We start from the raw sequence: 27,421 nt of genomic DNA, 5'->3' as shown, positions 1-27,421 counted from the left end.
TTATGTTCCCGGGGCAGCCTAGAGAGAAAAAGCTTACAGACATCACCATGCTTGCCATGTGCCTTCAAAGTTGAGAGAGAAACCCTGAACTTCACAGGCCATTCTTGAGTGAAGGTAACCTCTTGGCTGGTACCTTAATTAGGACATTTTTTTTAATACCAAAAAACACAAAGCTAATGCAAACATTCCTGTTTTGATCATTCCATTCTACATATACAATCAGTAACTCACAATATCATCACATAGTTGCATATTTATCATCATCATCGTTTCTTGGAACATTTGCCTCTATTCATAAAAAGAAAATGAAAACAGAAAAAAAATTATACATACCATACTCCTTACCCCTCCCTTTCATTGATCACTAGCATTTCAAACTAAATTTATTTTAACATTTTTAACTGGGTTTTAATAAAGTTTGAGAAGAACTGATATCTTTTTTTTTTTTCTTGGTGCATGGGCTGGGAATTGAACCCGGGTCTCTGGTATGGAAGGCAAGCATTCTACCACAGGGGGAAAAAAAATAGGTATCTTTTTGTTGTTGTTGTTGTTTGTTTTTTGGGTTTTTTTGCATGGACAGGCACTGGGAATCGAACCCAGGTCTCTGGCATGGCAGGCAAGAACTCTGCATGCTGAGCCACCATGGGCTGCCCTCTTTTTTTTTTTATTATTGAGAAATCTTCACACACATACATTCTATACATGGTGTACAATCTATGGTTCACAATATCATCACATACCTGTGTATTCATTACCATGATCATTTTTTAGAACATTTGCATCACTCCAGAAAAAGAAATAAAAAGAGAAAAGAAAAAGCTCACGCATACCATGCACCTTACCCCTCCCTCTCATTGACCACCAGTGTTTCCATCTACCCAATTTATTTTAAACTTTGTCCTCTCTATGATTTATTTTTTATCCGTAAGTTTTACTCATCTGTCCATACCCTAGAAAAAAGAAGCATTAGACACAAGGTTTTCACAATCACTCAGTCACATTGTAAATATTAGACCTTTGTACAATTGTCTTTAAGAATAGGCTACTGGAACACAGCCGAACAGTTTCAGATACTTCCCTCTTGCTATTCCAACACACCATAAACTCAAAAGGTATATCTATATAATGTGTAAGAATAACCTACAGGATAACCTGTAGACTCTGTATGAAATCTCTCAGCCACTGAAATTTATTTTGTCTCATTTCTCTCTTCCCACTTTTGGCCAAGAAAGCTTTCTCAATTCCTTGATGCTGGGTCCTGGTCTATCCCGGGATTTCTGTCCCATGTTGTTAGGGAGCTTACACCCCTGGGAGTCATGTCCCCATAGGGGAAGGGTAGTGAATTCACCTGCTGAGTTGGCTTAGAGAGAGTCCCTCTCTCTTTTTATCCTTTAAATTACCCTTACTGGTAGTCTTCAATTCTGTGCCCTCCAGACCTCCCTCTCCTGCTTTGTCTTTTTAACTGACAGGATTCCCTTTCCTTTCCTTGTAGGGTAGGTCTCTTGTTGACTAGTTCTCTCAGTCGTTGTCTTTGAAAATTTTAATCTCTCCCTCAATATTGAAAGAAACTTGTCTGGATATAAAATTCTTGGCTAAAAGTGTTTTTCATTTAGAATCTTAAATATATCATATCACTGCCTTCTTCCTTTCATGGTGCCTGTTGAGTAGTCCAAACTCGATCTTATGTGTTTTGCCTTGTATGTACTATATCACTTTTCTCCTGCTTTCAGAATGTTCTGTTTCTCTTCAACATTTGAAAGTTCTATTAGTATATTTTTGGATTTATACTGTTTGGAGTTCATTGGGCTCTTTTATTTGCATATTTATATCTTTTATAAGGGTTGGGAAATTTTCCCTGATTATATCTTCAATTAATTTTCCCAGCCCTTTAATTTTTCTCCTTCTGGGACACTGATGTTTCTTATACTTGTGCACCTCTTGTTGTCCATCATTTCCCTAAAATCCAGTTCCATTTATTCCACCTTTCTTGCCATTTTCTTCTTTTGTTTATTCTAGATCAATCGTTCTGTCTTCTTATTCTTCCATCTGCTCCTTCAAATCTACCATGTGTCCCTAGTCTATTTCTAATTTGATCTACTTTTTCTTTCATCTTTGTGAGATCTACATTTTAATTTAATTTTTTGAATTCTTCTTTATGCTCTTCTAGTATATTCCACGGAGCAGGGGTGATTTCAATCTGCCCCATTACAACATCTTCCCAGAAGTGTAGGCTACTCTTATGCAAGCTTCAAATTAGATAGTGCTAATTGCCATGGTTGCTAAACTTCAACCGACCTCACTCCTGTCGACTTAGGAACAGGTAGGGCTCGAACTAAGACTCTATGAAGGTTTCATACACTAAGTCTGCCTTCCTGAAATCTATAATTCCTGGAGGGTTCCTAGGTCAGATATATCCTGAAACTCAGAGGGACCAGCCTCTCCAATATTGTCGATTGATTACATCCCCCTATCCTATAGTGTTGAAACCCTTTCTCAACATGGAAAAGTCAGGATTAGGGCAATTTGTAAAGAACCCTATAGATTGGGAGAGGGATCAGAGGATGGGAAGGTATAGCAGAGGAAACAGAATTTAACAAGCAAGTATGATTGCTGAATCACTATATTAATATGCCTTCTAGCCTCCAATGTTTTGGAGCAGCTAGAAGGAAACTCTGAGATAGTAGAATGGTAGCACATGACAAACTCTTGAATCTCTTCTGTAACTACTTGTTGAAGTACAACTTGAAAATTATTGTTTCTTCTTTCTTTGCTTTGTATATATGTTATATTGTACAATAAAACTGTTTTTAAAAATTTTATGGACAGTTCAGGGAACAGATTGGACATAGCAGAGGAGACAATTCGTGAGCTGAAGGTTGAAAAAAAATAGAATATAGCAAATCAAATTGTGGGTCACGTGATAGGATGCAATGAGAAGATTGCAGGATTCTTTCTGTGATTCTACAGCCAGAAACATTTAATCTGAATCTAATCATAAGGAAGCATCAGAAAAACCCACACTGCAGAACATTCCATATTACTGACATTCAATTTTCAAAAGAATCAAGGTCTTGAAATTCAAGGAGAGACTAAGAAATTATTCCAGACTGACAGAGACTATAGGGATACAACAATGAAATTCAATCCGCAATTCAGAAATGGATCCTTTTGCAACAAATGGCACTGAGACAAATGGCAAATATTAAAAGGTCTGGGGATTAAATGATAGAATGTATTAATGTTAATTTTATGATTGTGATGGTTATACTGTAGTTGTGCAGAACGTCCTTGTTTGTGGGAAATACATACTAGAATAATCAACAGTAATTGGCATCAATCACATGGGCAGTTTATTCTTTCAAATGGTTCAGGGGAGAAATAGTCCTTTGTATTATAACTTGCAATTTTTTCTCTCTGTTTTTAAAAGTGAATAAAAATAAATAGAAAAGGTGAAAAGTTTTAGGCCAATCTTACTTCTTCATGAAGAAATATCTATAAATCAATGTATACAATTGTTAAAATTCTATATAAGTTTGATGGCACTATAACAATTGTAATAGTCTAAGCATTGACAACTGACATAGCAGCAATATATTAAATGATGGATACCTGGTTTTTTATAGTTATATAGTGATAACAACTTACAAATAAGCCATCAATTAACTCTACTTAAATATTAATGACAACTTTAAATAGCTAGAATTTTGAGCAGTGTGGCTATGTAAAAACTCAATAATGATGGTTTTCGTTTGCAAAATCCATTTAAAAGTTATAGATTCCAAGAAACATGGCTTAAAGTAATACATAAATTTTTATCAAACAGATATGATACAAAAATATTTTAATATTTTCACATCATACAAGAGGAAACCATTAAAACATTATATAAACAGCCTAGTAAATAATTATTTTTTTCAGATCAAATAATTTTTATTTAAAATTTGTACAAATTCTTGTGATGAGTCAAATCTAAATCAAGACCTAGTTTTAAAAGCATCAGTAGATCCTAGAAGAGAAGCTCTATAGGATCCAGATTCAAACTCAGCAGCAGCTGGAAAGAAAAAGAAAAAATTACATCCTTAATCTTAAAAACTTCATGGTTAAAACTAAGGAACAGTCAAGAAAGTTGAGATTTTTATTAGCATTAGGAAGAATGAAAAATATTTGTACAGGTTCAGTAAAAATTACAAGGCTACTATTCAGTATAATTTGCCCATATTTACACAATGGACTGTGTGTAACTAATTAACCCTGCGACTAAATATCAGAGCTTCTGCTTTCCTTATTCTTCATTCATGGTTTATTCAACAACTGTGTGCTAAGGCTCTATGACAAGCAAACTGGAATTATAAGATGAAATGACCAAGTCCACCCCTCTACAGTAAGTACTATAATCTGAAAAACCAAATGAACAGGCCACTTCCATACAAAGTCATATATATGATAACAAGTACAAAAACAGAATACTATTGCAACACATGGGAGGAACATCTATCCCAATTTTATTTCAATATCATAGGCCCTTCTGTTGCAAGTGATATGTAAGTTGCTAATTTAAGGATAAATATAAATTACGTCAAATAGAGAGAAGCACCTGCAAAGAGCCACAGGTGAGGAAGAACCTTTCTGGAATGATATAAGTAGTCTATATTATGCCAGAGCAAAGGGGGAGAGTAGGGGCAAATGCCAGAGCAAAGGGGGAGAGTAGGGGCAAATGAGCAAGCGATAAGGCTGAATAACTTAGCAAGAACCATACTGGTATGAGCATTTTTAATCCAGGCTAAGGAATTTGAAATTATCCTGAGGGCAAAAGCAAAGCAATGACACAGTGAATAACTGGAGATTCAAAATGCCACTAGTCAAGTAACCACTTTTCAAACAGTAATTGTTCAACTAGGTATCACAAGATGAATCTGTTTTTCAGCCTTCTACTACTACAGTAAAGATGAGAAGTGGCTAAAGCTTTCCTTATGTTTTCTGAGAAGAGTTTCAGCTCTCTAGGCATGGCAGAAGTAAAGGAAGGTTATAGCCAGAAATAATAAAGGTTAGGGATACAGAGACTGTTTGAGATGTTTAAAAGATCCAGAAACATGATGAAATGAAGAACAATTATATTCTTCATTATGAATGTTATGCTTTAATGTCTCTCATTAGATATATATATGTAAGAAAAAATACTTAACATTGTGTCTTATATCCAAACAATAGAAAGAGATGCCATTTACTATTTACAGTTAATTTCAAAAATCAATATCTAAATTTAATTCATAATTTTTATCAACATACCTTCTTCCTCTAGTTCTCTAGTTATATTTTTTTCCAATTCCTGCCGCATCTGCAATAAGTCAAATATAATTTATGATGTTAAGTTAAACAAGAGAGACAATATAGTAAGAATGACACACATCTTATGAAATGTAGTCTTTGATATTTTTAGAGAATAAACCTAACTTGGAGAAAAATAATCACATACATAAAATTTTTAAATTTTTTACCTATTTTAAGTTTAGATAACCAAAGGGGGAAATATATATGATGTTGTTAAACTACTCTAATAAAAAGCACAATTAATAATTGGTATACTGAATAGACATAATTTCAGAAAGGTGGTATGTGATCTTAATGGTACAAAGAATGTTGATCAATTCACATCATGTTTAACACTGAATGCATTACTTTGCAGTTCATAGCAAAACTCTGAAACCATTTTTTGACTTTAATGGATTTTTCCTTAAAATAAAATATACTTTGGAGAAGGAGGAAATGGGGCATTAATGCTCAATATGTACAGAATTTCTGTTTGGATCATGAAAAAAATCCTGGTAATGGATGATAGTGATGGTAACACAAAATTGTGAATGTAATTAACACCAACAGTGCATAAAAAATGGTTGAAACAGGAAATTCTGTGTTTTATATATATATATATATATATATATATATATCCACAATAAAAAATTTAAAAAATTTTCCGTTCTATACTTTTAGAAAAGTAAAATCTAAAAGTATGATCCATGCTATTACTTGTTCAACACAGAATCATAAAGTAAGTGGTACTGTGTCTTAATATCACGTGAAAATCCTACTGGCAAAAAATTAAGTTAATATATTATACTACCTGTATCATGATTCAAACATTCGTTATTCGTACGAACACAAAGAGTTCAGAAAATTTGCTTGAAGGAAGGATAAATTTAGATTTTAGGGCTAGTTTTCAAATGTAGTTTCTCTGATTTATGACTTTCTAGAATTGGAAACAAGGACAACAATGTATAACTTTAATTGTAACTTTGTTTTCCTTTATAGAAATTAGGAAACAATTAACTGTATGGTTACATTTATCTACTTAATTATGAAATGTGTGGGAATATTTTAAACCATATTGCCTGTGTTTCCATCTAACACTGTCTAAAAGGGTACAATGATGGCTCGGTTTGCCAGACTGCTATGACAAATACCAGAGTCCACACACTGGGCCGACAAAAGACATTATGAATGAAATATATTCTTTCATCACAACATCCCCAAAAGCCTTAAGCCATATTTCAGCGACAACTCTAAGTATAAAGTCTCATCAAAATCTGCTATGCATGTGGTCCTTCCTGGGACAAAGTTCCTCTCTGTGGACCTATTAAACTTAGAAAACAGATATCTGCTTCCCATACAAAGATAGGTTAGGCATAAGACAGACAGTCTCAGGTCAGAAAGGAGAAGAAAATAGGGGTCACAGGTTCCAAGCAAGTCTGAAACCCAGCAGGGCAAATTCTAATAGATTTTAAGGTCTGAGAGTCATCTCTGGATAGATAGTTGTCCTCTGTGACTGCTGAAGCAGCAGCCCCACCCTTTACCAGTGCCACGGCAGTAACTAGGGTCTTCCTGAGTGGTAGCCAGGTTCCCCCGAATGCAAGGGCATAAGACCCACCCTCTCCAAGCACTGGGGAGACAGCCACACTCTGCAGGAACATTGGGGTGGAGCCCCCTCCCCCACCCTCAACCACTGTGGATGGGCCTTCTCTCTTGGCTCAAGGTCTCTTTGGTCCAGCCCTATGCTTCCATGGTTATGCCTTCATCTGATATCAGAACAATTTTTCCATGACCATTCAAAAGTATTTATTGACAGGCTACAGTTATACTGATATTTTTAAATTAAAATTTATCATTATTTTAATGAGATTCAAATGTTAAAAAATAAATATAATGCACTCAAATGAATAAAATCAAACAAATTCTTCCATTTAAACCACTGCAATTCAAAATCTAATAGTAAAAAGATTAATGTCTCAAGTAAATTACATTTATCAGTTTGTAATATTAAATACATATTTCGCTACAGAGAAAATAACTGAAGAATAGTCTGTTGATCAAGGAGCTGAAAAATTAAGTGACAAAGGCATATACGTATTTAAAGAACTCATAGTAAAATGAGGTTGGTTTCTGGAAAGTAGTCCTAGTGCATAGGACCTTTGTAGAATCTCATATAAAGACCTAGGTGTTCTTCAGGGTTGGCAGGAATAGTTTTGGTTGGGGTTTGGCAAACTATGCCTATCCCATATTATTCTTTCCTGACTGCAATTAGAACTTCATTACAAAGTTAAATAAAAGTAATGAAATCAGACATGTGTCTTATTTCTAATATTAGAGGAAGGCATCCAGCAATTCACTATTGAGTATGATATCAGAGGTTTTCTATAGACATCCTTTATAAATTGAAGAAGTTCTCTTCTATTACTAGTTTGGTGAGAGGCTTTTCAAGAGTTGGATGCTGGAATTTTCCAAGTATATTTTCTAAGTCTATCAATATAATCATTTGAAAATTTTTAGTGTGTTGCTAGGTGAATTACATAGATTGATTTTCAATATTAAACTGAATTTTTTCCTGGATAAGCCAAAACCAAAACAAAACAACAACAAAAACTCAATTATTAACTTATGAGTACTTAGCGTAACTATTATGATAGTTTGATTAGAGTTAAAATTCAGAACAGACAGTCATTGTCTTGGTAGTCTAAAAAGGGTCTATTTTTAGTTGAGAAGAAATGTGATTCCATATTCTGTTGAGATACAATGTTCTGTCATGTAAAAAGTTAAAGCCTTATGAATATTAATTGTTTTAACTTTGATGTGTTTGTAAAACCACCTTTAGAAAAAAATCACTTGACAGAGAACTTACTTAAATAAATCATTAGAAATTATTTAAAAGTGTCCAAAATGCACCAAAAATACAAGAGCAATCAATGTAAAATTAGTCTTCCAAAATTTAAGCAAATTTAAACATGTCCTAAGCAACTCCTGCATGCCAGGCCCTGAATACAGCACTTGATATGAACAAACATACTAGACAAGTCTTGAACATAAATTTTTAAACCAAATTTTTCTTTCACAAAATTATCAGGAATATATTTTTAGTTTTCAACTCTTAAGAATTCTTTCAGTTAAAATCTAGCTCGTGATCTGTCAGGCTAGTTTTAAGTTTTTCTTTTCTTTTTTTTTTTTTTGCCCAGGCACCAGGAATCGAACCCAGGTCTCTGGCCTGGAAGGTGAGAACTCTGCCTGTTGAGCCACTGCGGCTGGCCCAAGTTTTAGCATAGAACTGAGTAAGGAGAAAGCTGTAAAACTACTTCTCATGTATAGGATAAAGTATCCCAGAATTAAATTAGAATGTGAAATCTGAAACAAAAATTAGCAAAATATATATGTGGTTTCCTATTAGCACTAAATGTCAAGCAGCATGAGCAACCTTAATGTCAAAGTAAGAGATACAGTAAATATTATGAATGTGGAGGAAACTTGCTTCTACAGGCAGTACACCTGAAATCACAAGACTAGAGACTAATTGATCATAATCAAAGCCAGGAGAAAACAAAAAAGCTGGGTATGATAGGAATCACAGTATGAATAATCCAAGATGTCGAAACCTTGCAAAGTAAAGATTCATAAACAATTTTAATATTAATGCTATCTTTAACATTTTAATTTCTAGAGTCATAGCTAAAAACCTTTTTAAAAGTTTGTGGTTTTGTAATGCTCCACCCAAAATCCATCCCCTTCTATCATATCAGACAATATGCTACCACTTCTCATCATGTTGATTTAGGTTTTCCTAGTGGAAATAAATTCCTAGCAACTCTAGAAGGTACCTTCTTTCTGCAACTCTAAGAATTCTGTAGGTAACAACTGTGTAGCAACTCCTTCACAGCATCACACAACAGTTATGGAGACACCAAGAACATGCCTTTTTGTTTTGACAGAGTAGTGCTTTTTAATCTCGCTCATTAAGTCTAGCATGAGCTGGCAAACCCGTGCCCCACAACGGAACCATGTATACCTCAAACTACTATGTTAAGTTTAAAATAAATTCTTTCCAACTTAGCAGAAATACTAAAAAGTAAACACCCCTTTCCCTACAAAATTAAAGGGGAAAAAATCCTCAAATACCTTCTTTTTTATTGTTTCTGCATTTACATACTCTTTCAAATAATACATTATCTGATTTTTTGGTGAGAATTAATAAGAACATTTTAAGTTCACATCATGCTTAACAATTTAAAAGAGTATTTGACACTCATTTTCTCACCTGTATCCAATAATCCAATGTCATGACTGAAGTAGACTCTGAAACCTTCTCATTTTTTCAGAAAAATAAAATGAAATTAAGCTAACTAAATGGTGAAAAAATATAAGCTAGCTAGGACCTTACATTTATGTACTAAAATAGTCAATTTACTCATTTTTAGGAAATTTGGCAGCAAGGCTGAGAAACCTTCCTAGTATAGAGAAAAGTAACATAGGCTCCAGAAGAACTCTTTGATTTGCAATGGCATGAAGCCAAAAAAAATGGTCGAAGTTTCATTTAACACTGTCCTATGTTACTCGTTCCTAGAGTAGAAGATGAAAACACCATCAAAATGATGAGCCAGTGTATACTGAAATAGATATTTTAATCGCCAAATGCTATTTTCTTTGCTATTAAGATACTCTTCTTATCAATGCCCTCTAATAGTCATAGGCCATTCAAGCGATGGCAAGATGTAGAAACATAAGTGAACTTCGTTTTTAAAATTCAAACATTTGCTTGATTTAAAAATATGGTGCAACTGCCTGGCAATAGACACATTTTATAAAAATTGAAATAAAAACGCTGTAAGTAAAACAGCACCCATTTTTGGTTAAATATTTGGATGCCAATCATTCATTTGTACTTAAGGGTAGAAAAGTTGGGATGATGAAGGAAAACTGTAAAAAGGTTATGAATAACAACCAACCTGAAATCAACAAGAAAGTAAGTAAAAGCATCTCAAAGTACTGGTTATTAAACAGTACTTTCTAAAATCTAAATATAGCTTTTCAAGAAATTTAAAATGTGTCAGTTTAGTTACATTTATTAAATGAAGTTAACAATGGCTATCTCTTAAAAATGAGAGACCCAGGGTCTTGAAAAAGAATTAAAATTTTCTATGTCCTTTCTTCATTAGCACAAATAATTATGACATTTACTTAAGGTCCACAAGTAATTAAGCAGCACAGTATTTCACCAAATTAAAAACAAGAATTGTGTCTGAAACCTGAAACCCCAGGAAAAAAAGATAACAGAACTAACCTTGGTCAAGTAGTTTTCCATGCTGTTATTCGAAGGTCGTGGGCGTGAGGAAGAAATGACTAAGTTTTCTCTCGAAAGAAGATTTCTACTGAGCACTAAACTATTATTAAGATTTCCAACACAAGATGGCTCCAGGACTGGCCTCACAGCAAGAGTGCTGACTAAAGATCTGTTCTGTTGTTTTTCAATGAGAAGTTTGGTGCTGATCTGCAAGCTGCTCGTTAGCCCTATGACCATTATAAAAGACAAATGCTTAGGATTTCATTTTTCCCTAAAGGAATCTCAATGACTTACATTTTTTAAGTTGCCATAATAATTTCCCATTAAACAGTGATTTAATACTGAAAATGTGACAGAGCATACCTACTGCATACAATTACAGTCTTAAAACTGTTTTAGGGAAGTACATATTCTATGGGGGAACCAAACACAACTAATTCAAGCCAAGGCTAGAAGGGATAGAAAAGGTTCTCAGTGTTGTCGATGGCCATGTTCTGGAATGGCTCCACTGATAAGACTCCCGATGCAAATAGAAACACTCGTACTAAGGAAATCAGTTTAGAGATGAGGAAAGCTTATTTTCAAGCATTTGCTGAAACCACCTTTGTTCATTTCTCACTACCTTAGAGAAATTAAGCATGAGGCACTGAGAAATAATGCCAAGTTACACAACCTCTGGGGTAGAACGGTAAGCTGAGTTCTTGATCCAAAAGAACTAGAACAGCTCCAGACCTTGATATCAAGGCATCGTAAATAAGACCTGCCCTTTCTGTCTTCCATACAGCCCTAAGGCTAAATTATACTTTCCTCTGCCCCTAGGTTCATCTTTTTCTCTACCTCATAGGTACACCTTTATGGAGAGGGGAAAAGCAATAAAAGACAGTTGATCTCAAGGCACCCTCTAGTGACCATACCAAAGGTCACAATCAAGAAAACCTAATTTATCAAGTGCCAAGGATAGTAGTATTTGACCCTTTCTCTGGGATTAAGTCATCTTTCAAAAAATAGCTAAACTCATTAATATTTATACTTAAGAGAGTGTTGTCAAACAAGTTTATAATAATATCACTGTATAAATTATAAAGCTTCAAATCAAAACCACAATGAAATAGAACTTCACACCCACTAGAACAGCTACTATTTAAAAAAACAAAACAAACAGAAAATAAGTGTTAGAGAAGATGTGGAGAAACAGAAACATTCATTCATTGTTGGTGTGAATATAAAACGGTCCAGCCATTGTGGAAGAGTCTGGCAGTTCAGTTAAGTATAGAATTACCATATGACCAAGCAACCCCACTATTAATTTCAATAGAATTAAAAGCAGACTTGAACAGATATTTGCACACCAATATTCAAAGCAGTATTATTCAAAACAGTCCAAAAGCAGAAGAAACCCAAGTGTCCCTCAACAGATGAACAGATAAACTGTAGTGTATTAATATAATGGAATACTATCATAATTTCTTGGAACACAGAAAAAATAAATTTTATATCAACAAAAGAAATATAGTCTTAATGATAAAAGTATGAGACTCTAGACACAAAAGTACAGATAGTATACGATCTTGATATAATGACTCTGGTAAAGAGAATAATGTCAAGGGCAAGCCGAATGAATTGCTCTGGAAAATAGGCCAAGAAGTGATCGGCAACTAGACGGAAAGTCAATGCAACTGCCTCTGATATTTTGCTTTAGTATGATCTGGATGAAGATTTTGGGGGCAGATGGGGAATGTGGTAATCTCCTGCCAATATTACCCTTCCTCTTCCCCACTTCTTCTCTCCCTCTGCTCTCCCTCCTCCTTTACTCTTTTTTCCTTTCTCTCTTTTTCTATCTCTACTTCTTTCATTCCTTCCTTCTTTTCATAAAAAAATTAAATTAAATATATATATATATATATTTTTTTTTTTTTTTTAAAAAAGGATGAGACTCTGTTACAAAATAGTCCTTGAATAAAGGTCTTGAATCCCGAGCCCGACATAACTCCCAGGGGAATAAACCTGTATTTTATGCATTATTGTTCTGTAAACCCACATCTTCTCTAATAAAACATTTTTTCAAAAAAGAAGCTATGGGAGTAGTTGTACTGTTTCCAAAGTATAGACTATGATTGAAGTATGTTAAGGAAAACATGCTCTCTCCGAGTCTACCAAGTCACAGGGGACATCCAGGGAGGGCCTCTACTCAATTTTAATTAGCAAGTAAGAATTCTCAGCCTTTTCCTTCTCCAGTGCACTGAGGAGAAGCTGGCTTTGGCAGAGGTTCTGCTCTTCTCCTCTCCTGCCCTAATTCATTGGGCTTTTGTAATACAGAATTGGGGAATAGAGAAAGGGGAGATATGAAAGAACCGAGGGGTGGGCTGGAGGAAGGAGATCCAAGGAGCTATGGTAAGGGATTTGGAGCTGCTGAAGTGTAAGAGGAGCTGAAGGGCAAGGAAAGGGGGGTTTTAGGTGTCATTACTGTGGAGTGTGTGTCTCTTGTGGAGTTGAGAAGGACACAGATTTGAGCTACTTTCCTCACCTCATCCTCTTCCTCTTTGTCTTGCAGCTTCTGGAAGGACAACAGGTTCTCTCTGCAGCATTTCTTCACTGTCCTGATCATTCACCTGTCTGCTGTGTGGGACTGTGAGCTCCTGCTGTGCAGGCAGGGCTCCCTGGTGGCAGGCTGGGCACCTAGGCAAGGGTGGGCCAAGAAGTCAGAGAACAGAAGGCCAAGAAGTCAGAGAACAGAAGGCTAGAACAGAAGGCAAGAGATGACCTTGCCCAGTGTGCTGGTTTGAAAGGATTAACGTACCCTAGAAAAGCCATGTTTTAAGCCTAATCAATCTTGTAGGGGCATAGGTTTCTTCTAATTCCTATTCAGCACTATAGGTTGGAAACTTGATTAGGTTATCCCTACAGAGGTGTGACTCAATCAATTGTGGGTACTAAACTTGATTAGATGGAGACGTTCTCCTGCCATTCTATGTGAATCTTGATTAGTTTACTGGGATCCTATAAAAGGGGAGACATTTTTGGAGAGAATGCCTTTTGAGTACAATGAGAAAGCCATAGCAGAGCCAAGCAGAGCCACGAGGCCAAGAGAACCACAGAGTCTATCAGACAGTGACCTTTGGAGATTCTGAGAGAGCGAAGAAGAACGACAAAAATAACAAGAAACCATGAAGCAGAGTCCAACAGCCAGTGACATTTAGAGATGAAGGAAAATGCCTTTGGGGAGCTTCATGAAGCAAGAGGCCTGGAGAGGAAACTAACACAGAACCCCATGTTCACCATGTGCCCTTCCATTTGAGAGAGAAACCCTGAACTTCATTGGTCTTCTTGAATCAAGGTATCATTCCCTGGATGCCTCAGATTGGACATTTCTACAGACTTGCTTGAAAATGACTTTTTTTTTTTTTTTGCATGGGCAAACACCGGGAATTGAACCAGGGTCACCAGCATGGCAGGTGAGAACTCTGCCAGTGAGCCCCCATGGCCTGACCTCTACAAACTTGCTTTAATTGGGATAGTTCCATGGCCTTAGAACTGTAAACTTGTAACTTATTAAATTCCCCTTTTAAAAAGCCATTCCATTTCTCGTATATTGCATTCTGGCAGCCAGCAAACTAGAACACTCAGGCTCTAGTGTGCTGCTGGAAGTGAGACGACACCAGGGATATTGCTCTTTCTTCCAGCCTCTTGTACCTCCCTGGTCAAAGGCAGGACTAGAATGAAGTTTCTACAAAAGGGCTAGGATGAGGCTGGTGGCTGGAGAGTCGGGGAACAGAACTAAAGGGTATCAAGAAAACAACCAATGAACAATGAGAATCTTAATAACAAGATAGAGATGCTAAAAATCAGGGTGCATGGGTAGTTCACTGGTAAAATGCTCGCGTTCCATGCAGGAGACCCGGGTTCAATTCCTGGATCATGCACCAAAAAAAAAAAGAATCAAACAGAAATAATGGAGTTGAAGATCACAATAATTGAAATGAAAAATTCCCAAGGGTCTCAACAGTAGATTGGAGCTGACAGAATAAAGTATCAACAAACTGAAAGACAAAACAATTGAAGTGAGTAAAGGCTGAGGACCAGAAAGGAAAAAGAATTATAAAAAGGGAAAACAGCCTAAAAGACCTTTGAGACACCATCAAGCATACCAATATACACATGATGGGAGTTCCAGAAGGAGAAAAAAGAAAGAAAAGGGCTGAAGGAATATTAAAAAAAAAAAAAAAGAGAGAGAGAAACCTCCCCAGATTTATCAAAATACATGAATGTGCACATCCAAGGATCCCAGAGAAGGCTAAACAGAAAAACTTAAATCAGTCACAGACTGATTAAACTGCTGAAAGCAAAGTACAAGGAAAGAATTCTGAAAGCTGCAGGAGAGAAGCAATGTGCTACATACAAGAGAGTCCCAATTAAATTAGGTACTATTTTCTCATCAGAAACAATGGAGAGAAGAAAGCAGTAGATTGAAATACCTAAAAGTGCTGAAAGAAAACAAATGCCGACCAAGAATTCTAAATCCTGTGAGATTTTCTTTCACAATGAGGAAGAGATTAAGACATTCCCTGATAAACAGAAGTGGAGGGACCTACCCACAAATAATGCACATGGAGAGCTCTCCAAACTGAAAGTAAAGGGAAATACCTTGAAAGGGTTCAAGGTAATTTGAAACAAAGACCTCGAACAAAGGTAACTACTTCAGTAATTATAAATGCTCATACTATTATATTGTATTTTTTAGTATGTAACTCCAATTCTTTCTTACTACAGGTGCTCAAATGCAAACACGAAAAATTAATGGTCAATCTGATTTGGAAATACAACGTACAAAGATATAATTTGTGTTGGGTAGCTGATGGCTGGGGGTAAGTGGCCGTACTGAGTCAGTCACACAGACACAGAGCACACAGCACACGACTCAGGAGACAACCCTCAGGGGAGAGCGGAAGGCATCTGCCTTATTGAGGAAGTGCACCGGACTATATAGGCTGGAGCATGCAGGGACACGTGTCAGGCTGGGAGTGGTCACCGTTGTTGCTAAGGTGGAGGGCAGATTTCTGGGACTGGTGACCGCTGTTGCTAGGGCGGAGGGCAGATTTCTGGGACTGGTGACCGCTGTTGCTAGGGCGGAGGGCAGATTTCTGGGACTGGTCACCATTGTTGCTAAGGTGGAGGACAGATTTCTGGGGCTGGTCACCGCTGTTGCTAGGGCTGAGGGCAGATTTAAGGTCAGCCATTTTATGATTTCTCCATCAATTTGTAACAAGTGAAAACAAGGTGGGGAGATGGAAAGGTAGGCCAACAGGGTAGTGTATGCTATTGAAGTCAAGGTGGTATCAAATCAAATGTGATTGTTCTATATGAACTTTTAACCTCCTGGTGACCACATGGAAAACACATCCAGATAGAAATGATAAGGGACTGAATATGGCACAACACAAAAAATAAAAGAAATATGAAAGTTGGCATTAATGGAAAAACTGAGAGACAGAAAACGTGTAAGACTTACAAACACTAAATAGCAAAATGGCAAAGAAAGTCCAGCCTTACCAGTAGTGACTTTAAATGTAAATAAACTCTTCAGTCTAAATGCAGAGACTGGTAAAATGGATTAAAAAAAAAAAAAAAGCATGAACCAACCACACGAGGTCTAGAAGAGGCACATCTTAAACTCAAAGGCATTAAGTAGATTGAAAGTAAAAAGATGGGAAAAATGTATCATAAAAGTAGTAAGCAAAAGACAGCTGGTGTTTGGGCAGGCAACGGTGGCTCGTTCTTGCCATGTCAGAGATCTGGGTTCAATTCCCGGTGCCTGCCCATGTTACGAAAAAAAAGAAGACAGCTGGTGTAGTTAAACTAATATCAAATAAAACAGACATTAAGGCACTATAACCATTACGAGAGCAAAGACGGTCATTACACTGATAAAAGGAGTTGTGCCAATTTGAAACTGCTGCGTACCCTAGAAAAGCCATGTTCCTTAATCCTCAGTCAATATTATGGGTGGGATCTTTTTGATTGTTTCCATGCAGATGTGACCCATCCAACTGTGGGTGGTAACTTTTTTTTTTTTTTTTTTAAGAGAGAGGGAGGAAGGGAAGGAAAGACAGAGAAGGAAGGAAGGATGGAAGGAAGAAAGGGAAACATCTTTAAACATTTTCTTGTTTTATTATATTTTGTTTGTTTGTTTGTTTTTTACATGGGCTGGGGCCGGGAATCGAACCGAGGTCCTCCGGCACGGCAGGCAAGCACTCTTGCCCGCTGAGCCACCGCGGCCCGCCCCTGTGGGTGGTAACTTTTGATTAGTTGGTTTGATTAGGTTTCCATGGAGATGGGTCTCCACCCATTCACGACAGAGTTGCTTATTGGAGCCCTTTAAGAGGGAACCATTTCAGAAAAAGCTTTAGTGCCAACAGAGCCCACACAGCCAGAGAGCTTTAGAGACACAGACAGAAAACGTCCCCAGGGAAGTCTTATGAAATGAGAAGCGAAAGCTAGTGGATGTCATCAAGTGCCTTCCCAGCTGACAGAGGTGTTCTGGACTCATTGGCCTTTCTTGAATCAAGGTATCTTTCCCTGGATGCCTTAGTTTGGATATTTTCACAGCCTTAAAACGATCAACTTGCAACTTAATAAATTCCCGTTTTTAAAAGCCATTCCGTTCCTGGTATATTGCAATCCAGCAGCTTTAACAAACTAAAACTGGGGTCAATTCAACAAGATGTAATAACGATAAATACATATGCACCAAACAGAAGAGCTCCAAAATATATGAAGCAAATATTGCCAGATTTGAAGGGAGAGACAGTTTTACATTAATAGCAGGAAATTTTAATACACCGCTTTCAATAATGGAAAGCACATCTACACAGAAGATCAATAAGAAAATACAAGACTTGAGTGATACACTAAATCAATTAGACCAAAGAAACATGCAAAGAACACTTCACCCAGCAAGAAAAGAATATACATGGCTACTCTGGTGCATATGGATCAATCTCCAGCACAGGCCAGATCTTAATTCACAAAACAAGTCTCAATAAATTAAAAAAATATCTCTGACCACAAAGGAATGGAGCTAGAAATAAATAACAGAGGGAGAAATGGAAAATCCACAAATACATGGAAATTAAGCAACTACTCTTCAACAACCGAAAAGAGGAAATCATGGGGGAAATTAGGAATATCATGAGGTGAATGAAAATGAAAATACAATACAGCAAAACCTATAGGATGCAGCAAAGACAGTACTGGAAGGGAAATCTATAGTTTTAAGTGTTTACAGTAAAAAAGAAAACAAAATTTTCAAGTCAGGGACCAAACCTCAAAACTAGAAGAGCTAAACAAAGAAGAAAAAACTAAACTAAAAGAGCGAAGATGGAAAAAAAATAACAAAAATTAGAGTGGAGCTACATGATAGAAAAAAACAATAGGGAGAATCAACAAAGCCAGGTGGTTCTTTGAAAAGATCAATAAATTGGACAAACCTTTTACTCGACTGATAAAGAAAAAAAGAGAGAACACAAACAATTAAAATCAAAACTGAAAAAAGGGAAATTATACTGACACCACAGAAATAAAAAGGACTCTAAGAGTGTGCTGGGTTGAAAACATTTACGTACCCTAGAAAAGCCATGGTTTAATACTAATCAACCTTGTGGGAGCAACGGTTTCTTCTAATCCCTATTCAGCACTGTATGTTGGAAACTTTAATTAGCTTACCTCCATGGAGATGTGACTCAATCTGTCTGGGTATTAAACTTGACAGGTGCTGCTGTCTCCACCCATTCCAGGTGGGTCTTGATTGGCTTCACTGGAATCCTTTAAAAGAAGGACTCTGGAAAAAGTAAAAATGACAAGAGAGAAAGCCATGAGATTCTGAGAGAGCAGAGAATGACATAGCCATGAGAATGAGAGACACCACCAGCCAGTGACCTTTGGAGATGAAGAAGGAAAACACCTCCCAGGGAGCTTCATGAAACAGGAAGCGAGGAGACAAAGTTCACAGATAACGCTGTGTTTGCCATGTGCCTTTCCAGATGAGAGAGAAATGCTGACTGTGTTCACCATGTGCCTTCTTACCTGAGAGAGAAATCCTGAACTATATCAGCCTTCTTGAACCAAGGTATCTTTCCCGGGATGCCTTAGATTGGGTATGTCTATTGACTTGTTTTAATTGGAACATTTTCTTGGCCTTAGAACTGTGAAGTAGCAACTTATTAAACTCCCCTTTTAAAAGCCATTCTGTTTCTGGTATATTGCATTCCAGCAGCTAGCAAACTAGAACAGAAGTGCTTGATAGAGAAGGCCTAGAATGTCTGAAGAGACTGTTGGTAGAAATGTGGACTCTGAAGATACTGTTGATAAGGCCTTAGACAGAAATGAGGCATGTGTTACTGCAAACTGTAAAGAAGGCAATCCTTGTTCTAAAATAGCAGATAATCTGGTAAAGTTGACCAGTGGCTTTGGCTGGAAGGTAGATTTTAAAAGGCGTGAACTTGGAAATTTAGCAGAAGAGATCTCCAAATTAAACGTGGAAAGTGCAGCCTGGTTTCTCCTCGCAGCTTACAGTCAATGTGACAGGAAAGAGATAAGCTGAGAACTGAACTCTTGGGTACAAAGAAACCAGAAATTGATGCTCTGGAAAATTCTGGGCTTCCAGGAGGGGAGACCCCAGAGAATAGTGCCCCACATGAGGATTTAACCAAACATGGAACCAGTCAGCCATCTCAGAGAAAGCCAAGATTGGAGATGGAGTTATCCGGGAAGGATCTGTGGAAACTCCTTATGTCTGATGGGCATGATCCAAGGCTACTGCATAGAAAGCCAATGACAGTGCTGTGGGACCTGTATAGACAGGGCCACTGCCAGTTTGGACTGGGGGGCTAAGAGAAGGGACACATTGGAGGAAAAAAAACTTCAGAGGCAAAGCCATGGAGGCTGAGGTCTGAAGTCAAGAAGCTTCGGGCCATCTCTCTCTCAATCAACACGACAAGCAAACTCACTGCCCTCCCCCCCCCCACATGGGACACGACTCCCAGGGGTATGAACCTTTCTGGCAAATGTGGGACAGAAATCCTAGAATGAGCTGGGACTTAGCACCAAGGGATTGAAAAAAACTTCTCAACCGAAAGGGGGAAGAGAGAAATGAGACAAAATAAAGCATCAATCCCCGCTGAGAGAGTCCAAACAGAGTCGAAAGGTTATCCTGGAGGTTATTCTGACGCATTAAATAGATCACCTTTAACAGAGAGGCTGGAGGGAACTACCTAAAAATGTAGAGCTGTGTTCCAGTAACCATGTTTCTTGAACATAACTGTATAATGATACAGCTTTCACAACGTGACTGTGTGACTGTGAAAACCCTGTGTCTGATGCTTCTTTCATCTACCTTATGGACATATGAGTAAAACATATGGATTAAAAATAAATAAATAATAGGAGGAACAAATGTCAAAATAAATTTAGTAGATTGAAATGCTAGTGATCAATGAATGGGAAGGATGGGGGGTATGGTATGTTGTGGCATAATTTTATTCTTGGCCTGGTGGCTTAGTCTCTTTCTCTCCCTCCCTCACCATTTTGGCACGTCCGGTTCTTCTAAGCCTCTGAATTACAGGCCTCCCCGGTGACTAGTGATGATGCAGCCTTGTCTCTCTAACCCTATTGGCCTTCTCCTTAGTCCTCCACCTACCCAACATCCTCTGCTATGGGTACACTCAGGAACAGCATCTCTATGGTCACAGTCACTCATCTGTCCCCCCTGTGTGATTGGCTACCTTCCCCTGGAGGCCACGCCCTAACTCCACCTCTCCTCAAACTGTATATAATCCAGGGCTCACCGAGCCTTTAGCTTCTGGCGGCCCTGGCATAAGCGTCTACCAACAATAAAGCTACCTCGCTTCATGCCTTAATTGACTCGGCCTCCAGTCCTTTAGACCCGCAGCGAGGTCTCCTGCGCGCGCCCCTTGGACCCAGACCCCCGGCTCGAGCCCCTTTTCTGCGTGCGGCAGCGTCGTCTAGCAAGCAGTGAGAAGCTGAGGAGTAGAGGTTCCCCGATAGCTTAGCGGTTGGGCCAAACCGCAGTATGTATGAATTATTTTTTGTTTTCTTTCTATTTCGTTTTCTGAATTGATGTAAATGTTCTAAGAAATGATCATGATGAATATACAACTATGTGATGAAAAAAATGATACTGTATGTTGACTGGTTTTATTAATTAAAAAAAAGATGCCTCAGGCCAGGAGAACAGGCCCACCCAAGCAGGTGGAGAGAGTAAATTTGCCCCAAAGGCAGAGGATGGGCCTTCCACCTCATTGCAGTGGAAGAGGCATGCCACCTCAGGCCTTGGGGAAGGAGGAGCACACTCCCTGGGGCTTAGGGAGAGTCTGGCTGCCACCACATTAGGGGGTTGAGCATGTATCCTAGAGATGGCCGAGAACCCAGATACAGGCCCCGATCCTTGGAGAGGGTGGTGCTGAGAAAAATGTGGTCTCTCCACTGTCCCCCAATGTTGCGTTCAGAGAGGTAGGCCACTGTGTAGGCCCTTGGAAAGGGTGAGACTGCCACTTTCTAAAGCCCCAAAGATCAATGACTCTCAGACTCTGAAATCTAATGGACTCTACCCTGTGGGTTTTTGAAACTGCTTAGGTCCTGGGACCCCTGTGCTTCTTACTCCCTGTGGAAACGGGTATGTGTATCTTATGACTATTCCTCCTCTGTATGCTGGCAGCAAATAACCTGTTTGAGTTTTACAGGTCCACACCCGTTCTACAGGTCCAGACCCAGAGGAAAATTTTGCCTTAGGACTGTCCATGCCTATAGCTGACTTTGAGACTCTGTACTAGTTTTAACCTCGCACTGTATTTGTATTCTAACTGAAATGGCTTAAGGATCTCTGATATTGTTATGGAATGAATGCATTTTGTATATGGAGAAACATGTCTTTTTTAGGGTCCACAGGGTGGAATGTGCTGGTTTGAAAAGGTTTATGTACCCTAGAAAAGCCATGTTTTAATCCTACTCAACCTTATGGGAGCAATGGTTTCTTCTAATCCTTATTCAGCGCTGTATGTTGGAAACTTTAATTAGCTTACCTCCATGGAGATGTGACTCAATCAGTGCGGATATTCAACTTGATAGGTGGAGACATGTTTCCACCCGCTCCAGGTGGGTCTTGATTGGGTTAGTGGAATCCTTTAAAAGAAGAAGCACTTTGGAAAAACCTAGAGAATGACAAGAGAGAAAGCCATGAGATTCTGAGAGAGCAGAAAATGACATAGCTACAAGAATCAGAGCGTCCACCAGCCAGGGACCTTTGGAGACGAGGAAGGAAAGCGCTTCCCAGGGAGCTTCATGAAACAGGAAGCCAAGAGAGAAAGCTCGCAGATGATGCCGTGTTCGTCACATGCCTTCCCAGATGAGAGAGAAATCCTGAATTTCATTGGCCTTCTTGAATCAAGGTATCTTTCTCTGGATGCCTGAGATTGGACACTTCTATAGACTTATTTTAATTGGGACCTTTTCTAGGCCTTAGAAAACTTGCAACTTATTAAATTCCCCTTTTTAAAAGCCATTCCATTTCTGGTAGGTAGCAGGTAGAAAGCGTTAGCTAAAACAGCCTAAAGGGTAAAAAATATTCAGCATTTTAACTGAATTTTTAAATACAGGCTTACCTATTGTTGCTGCAAGTTCTGGATCAAAAGTATCATCTGTGAATCTCAAGAGCAGGCTAGAAGAGATAGTAAAAAGACAGATTAGGAATCTGACTTTTCTTTCCAATCATTTGATAAATATGCTCGTGAATGTTACATTTTGTCACAAATTATTAGATGCAGATAAGAACAGCTAACGTATGTCTGTTCCCAGAAATACTGCCCTGGTGCAGGTATACACCGAGAAATTAAATTACTGGAAAGGCAATCAAAGACTCTCAAGAACAAAGTAGTTTACTAAAAAGTATATTCCCCATGCTCCCCTACACAACTCTCCAGGTGTGAAAAGGTCTGTGCATTGGTTTGGTGGTGTTTTGTTTTGTTTTGTTTTTGTCCGTTTGTTTCTGTACTGGCATGTCCTTCTCAAAAAATATTAGCAATACATCATGTTTTAACGGACTTAGAGGAAGGGGGGATATAAGATTCTCTTAGAATACAAAAATATTGACTTTTTAAAAAATCCAGCATTATACTTCCTGAACGCAAGTGCAAACAAAAAGGCATGAAAACCTAACATTTTTGTAGCAAGCAGTATGATTATTACCTAGGTCAGAAGAAAAGACAGTAAAAAAAAATGGACAGAAAGAGCATACACACATCTGGCTAACAGTAGGGAAGGTGCATGAATCAAGGCGGCAGTGGGAGCATGTAAAGAAAGGCATGACAAGAACTGCTCTGTATTATGAAAAGTTAATACAGACAGAAATGCTAGAAAATCTAAGGAAGACAACTGCTAGCCTTATGATGAGAGATAAAGGACTAAACCTAGGAAATGGTAAACAAACTAGTATATAAGGCACAAAAGTAAAACACACAGATTAGAACGGTACTCTTGAGATTTTACACCTCCCAGAATTAGTGTATGTAATATAAGGTAGAAGTGTTAATTATTAGAAGCTCTTCAAACATAAAATCTAAACATTCGTTAAAGCTCTATATTTATCAAATTAATCAATCTTTCCTCACATTAACTCCAAAAGAAGAAGACTGTTGAAGTGACCTGTTTCCATGTAATGAAATCTAAGCAATCGCTATCAGCTATCTAAATTGCAGAAAACTTTATATGAACATTTCTATAGGTTGTAATTTCAGCCATTACAGATTCTTCCTGTCCACGAGTATACTGCCAAACATAAGGGCCTCCTGGTAGTTTCCAAACTCAGTACTATTAATTACATTTGAAGGATTCCAACTCTATTGTTCTTGGTTTACTTTCTTATATTTACCATAAAACCAGTACCACAAGAGCAAAGCAAAAGAGAACAGAGCCAAATTTCAGATTTTTCTACTTACACTGAATTCTCTTGACTATAAGCATTTTTATTTACCTCCACACAAAGCAGGTGACAGCACTAATACGAATCTGAAAAGACTATTTATTAAAAATTTCTTCTCAAAATTCTAAATATTAAACTTTAAATTAATAAAAGTGAAGCTTCAGCTAAAAATTTAAGAATAGAAAATATACATATCTATATAGATAATACATTATCTATACTTGGTCACTACAGAAACTATTATTACTAAAACATAGGTTAACATAACCTCATAGAATAGTAGTAACAACAACACAAAAACAATGATGGTACTGGCTCTTATTTTTTGAGCATGGACAATGTGCCAGACCCCAAGCCAGGGGGATTCCTTGTATAACCACTAATCCTTACACAACCCTGGTCATTAACGGCACTTTATGAGGAAGGGCAGAGAACTGGTATGGCACAAGCAACACATTTTAATACAAACTGAGTATAAATCAGCAGCTCTGAACTTGAGGCACAAAATGTATGAGAGTTTATGGATTTATTTTCCCAAGCAGGGAAAATGAGTCCATTTCCTTTATTAGATTTTGAAAGGAATCTGCAACCCAAAAGGATTAAGAACCACTAATCTAAAGTTTGTATATTCAAGCGTTTATACTTCCAAAATTAAAGAGCAAAATATTCTCAATGTAGTGCTAAGGACAGAAGGAATAACCACCACCAGTCCACTTAAGAGAAGACCAAATGTATAATAGATAGTGTGGTTATAACTAATATGTACTTCTCAATTTACAAATGAAATTCATCAAAAGGCTGGAAGATGGGTGGAGAGACAGTAATCTAAACATCAGAAGATCTCTATAATCCCTTCCAGTTCCTGATACACTTTACTACATTGACCAGGCCTAGCCACAGAAGCAAAGAACCTTACACATTTAACATCAGATAGGGCTTGTAAAGTTCCTATTCCAATGTCCTCACTTTTCAAATAAAGAAATTAAGGCCCAGCGTTAAAGTAGCATACACAAGGTCACCCAAGTGGTGGCACAAGTCTCAATCCTGATCTCCTGGCTGCTACACATACTCTTTACACACCAACATTCTGAAATAAATTGAAAAAATAATCCACTAATTTGGACTAATTAAACTATCCTCTGTTGTACAATAATTTCTCAACACAAGTGATAATTCTCACTTCCACTAGGTCCATATCTCTAAAGAAATAGAAATGAATTATTGGTTAGACCAATGCTTTGAATTTATATCCGTGAGCAATGCTTTTCTACTAACCCGCCTTAAATAGCCTACATTTCTGTTTTAGCTGAGTCATTTACTCTCACTCAGAAAGAAAAGTGTTCAAGATTGTTTTCCACAATACATCACACAGAAAAATAATGCCTATCTAGCTAGAAAAATAAGCCAGCTTTTCCTCCAAATGATAGATTTCTTGAAAGAAGTCATTTAAAAGTTAAAATTTGGGACTGAGTACTGGTAATTCACCAAGTACTGAGAAAAAATTCAGCACAGACCAGGTCCAAGTAAGCTTGTTTGGGGAGAGCAAACTAGGGAGATCAATAGTAAATCCACTTGGCACACCTTACTCAAAAGGGAGGACCTTTGATTACATCAACACTGTACTTTCAGTGAACCCTCCAGGAAATTTTCACACAGCTTAGCCAATCACCCACCCAGTACATTTAGAAAAAGTACCAGCCAACCATGTATTGGGCTGACCAGATGAAATGACACTAGACCCTACCTGACTTCAAAAACGCAATTTCATTCATATACCTTAACCTAAACGAGGGCTGCTTGTCATGAAGAAGAGATAGAACAGTGACAAGGCTTTGGAATTCTCAGGACAATGTCCAACAGATGGACTAACTTTTTAACATTCAAAAACGTGTAACAGATGGTAACCATGAAAATGATTTTATCAGCGCTTTAAGTAACACAAACCGAGAATCATACCATTTTGCTAGCCCCCATTGTTTCATTAAACTATTCCACCCCCTGACTCCAAGTAAATGCAGAGCACAATAAAGGATGAAAACATATTTTCATACTTTAAAATTACATAAAATTTCAGAACATGTTACAGAATAAACTTTCAAACTCTTAATTATCTAAGAAAGTAAGACAACGTAATTTAAAAAATGAGTTGAAAGATAATCTATATCAGCTTTTACAGCTAAGATATGAAATTGCTTCTGGCCCTTCGAATCTGAATACTGCTGGAAGATCAAGTCTGCCTAGAATATAATCTACTCATAACCAGGTGGCAACGATGACTTCACCGGGAGAACTTTGTTCCGAGTCTCAGATGGACTCACAACCCTCTGGCAACACGCACACGCACCCATGTCTCACCCATATTCTCCACTCTTAACTCTTGTCAATATTATTTTCCCCCAAGAAAGTGTCAGGACATAAAAGACACGTACATATATTTGTGGCGGAAAGAGAAGCAGCAATTACACTTTACTTCCAAAGGTGTTCCATAGTTTAAGCACTCATATCTTGGGCTAAAGTGAATTTTTTTAAGCAGTTAGAAGACCAATGACTTCTTTCACATCCGACTCGTTAAAGAAAAAAATTGAAGAAGCCACACGGGTTGCGCCAAAATAGGTCAGGGCTGTGATCTAAGGCGCAATGAAACTTCCAGAATGGGACATTACGTATGCAGAGGAGCCCCGAGAGAAATCCCCTAGTCAGGTCAGGGCCCAGAGTGCGGCGTCCCCCGCGGCCTTACTCGGGCCCAGGACGGACGGCCACGCCCTGCGCTCCCGGCCGCAAGCCGGGGCCGAGCGGCGGCCCTCAGGATTGTTTTTCCTTAGTCTCACGGTGGCGGAAGCGGCGCTCCAGGGAACTCGGGACCGTTCTAGGCCGGGAACCGTGAAGGCGCGTGGAGCGAGTCCGCGCGGAGAGGCCGAGGGCATGGGCCAAGCCGCCGGGCCGGCTGCCACCGCCAGCGACCGTTCCCGTCGCGGCCCAGGACGCAGACACTGCCCCACCGCCCTCGTCACCGCGCCCAGACCGGCCGCCGCCCCAGATCCGCCTCACCTCGACTTGCCCACCCCACTTTCGCCGATGATGAGGATCTTAAGTGTGGTCAGCACGTCCTCGTCCATCCTGACCAGCTCAGCTCCGAGCCCAGCGGGCCGCCACGGTCCGCCTCTTAACCTTGCCGCCAGAAGAGCTGCCGCGCTTGCGCACCGTGCCGCGCTGCCACTTTTTACACACGGAGCGGCCGCCAGCCCCACTTCCGCCGCGAGGTAGCTCTGCGTCTGCGCGGACCTAGATTCCTAGACGCCTTTCCGGTGAGCTTGCTGCGCCGGTGAGCGTGCTCCATCCAAGAGCATGCGCACACTGTGTGACTTCGCTGGCACTTTCTTCTCTTTGGTTCCAGCCTAACCATCCCATTTTGTAATCGAGAACGGACTGAGCCCAGGGGCGTAAAGCTCTTTTGTTTCATCAGTTGTTTCCCAGCTGCACTACGGTGGGGAACGCCTCATGCTTGAAGCCAGATTATCTAGGCTTTAGTCCCAGCCTGTTACATTACCTGCCCTTACGAACCTGTTTCCCCATTTTACCGATGGAGATATTAATACTTCTTCTTGCACTCTTATTCTCTCACAACCGTACAGTGGAGTTTTCCAGAGGCCACTTGATGAGTAAGAGCAAAATGGATTGACTACAGAAGCATAAGCGAGAATTCAATTGTTTTCTATTGAGCCAGATGTTGACAAGATTTACAAAATGTAAAACAATACCACTCTTCTATTTGTTTGAAAATACAGTTATTTTCATTTCAGATTTTATATTAACCTGTAATAGGTTTCTCTGTTATT

General features: G+C 38.5%; 1 long non-coding RNA gene across 3 annotated transcripts; it reads right to left on the bottom strand.

The window, feature by feature from the left end:
• Positions 1 to 271: 271 nt before the first annotated feature.
• LOC143676839 (uncharacterized) lies at positions 272 to 26,841 on the bottom strand. 3 transcript variants are annotated; one of them, XR_013172248.1, is made up of 8 exons: positions 26,634 to 26,839; positions 22,270 to 22,325; positions 21,691 to 21,819; positions 18,317 to 18,431; positions 13,122 to 13,273; positions 10,598 to 10,824; positions 5,287 to 5,335; positions 276 to 4,051 (listed from the first exon to the last, which is right to left on the bottom strand). It is a non-coding gene; the product is annotated as an uncharacterized LOC143676839 (long non-coding RNA). The 3 variants fall into 3 exon arrangements; XR_013172250.1 differs by lacking the exon at positions 13,122 to 13,273 and having other exon boundaries at positions 272 to 4,051; positions 26,634 to 26,841; XR_013172249.1 differs by lacking the exon at positions 10,598 to 10,824 and having other exon boundaries at positions 272 to 4,051.
• Positions 26,842 to 27,421: the final 580 nt, after the last annotated feature.

This window comes from Tamandua tetradactyla, chromosome 1, assembly GCF_023851605.1.
Source record: "Tamandua tetradactyla isolate mTamTet1 chromosome 1, mTamTet1.pri, whole genome shotgun sequence".
NCBI lineage: Eukaryota > Metazoa > Chordata > Mammalia > Pilosa > Myrmecophagidae > Tamandua > Tamandua tetradactyla.
This window is presented reverse-complemented; position numbering and strand designations above follow the sequence as displayed.